Below are 324 nucleotides of genomic sequence, written 5' to 3'. Positions count from 1 at the left end.
GAGAGGTGGCTGTCCCATGGAACTCCCGAGTCCGCATGTGCTGTGGATCTGAGAGAAGGTGGAGATTGCTTAAAAAAGTGAGAGTGTTGCACCATCTGCACGTGTGGGGTGGATCCCATCCAGGAGGCAGCGTTGGGCAGTGGCCTGCTGGCAGTGTGACGAGGGGATGGAGGATGGGCAGCAGCCCTGGCTTAGTCCCTGGGGAAGAGGGGAAGCAGCAGAGGACATCAAACGGGAGTCAGGGTGGACCTTCACCAGGGGGTTTGGGGGTGATGTGGAGCACTGCCCGTCCCTGCTGCCGCCTGGGGAGCTGCGGGCCCAGCC

This window comes from Antrostomus carolinensis, unplaced genomic scaffold, assembly GCF_000700745.2.
Source record: "Antrostomus carolinensis isolate BGI_N321 unplaced genomic scaffold, ASM70074v2 scaffold30162, whole genome shotgun sequence".
Classification (NCBI taxonomy): Eukaryota; Metazoa; Chordata; class Aves; order Caprimulgiformes; family Caprimulgidae; genus Antrostomus; species Antrostomus carolinensis.
The sequence above is the reverse complement of the archived record's forward strand: the minus strand, read 5'-3'. Positions refer to the sequence as shown.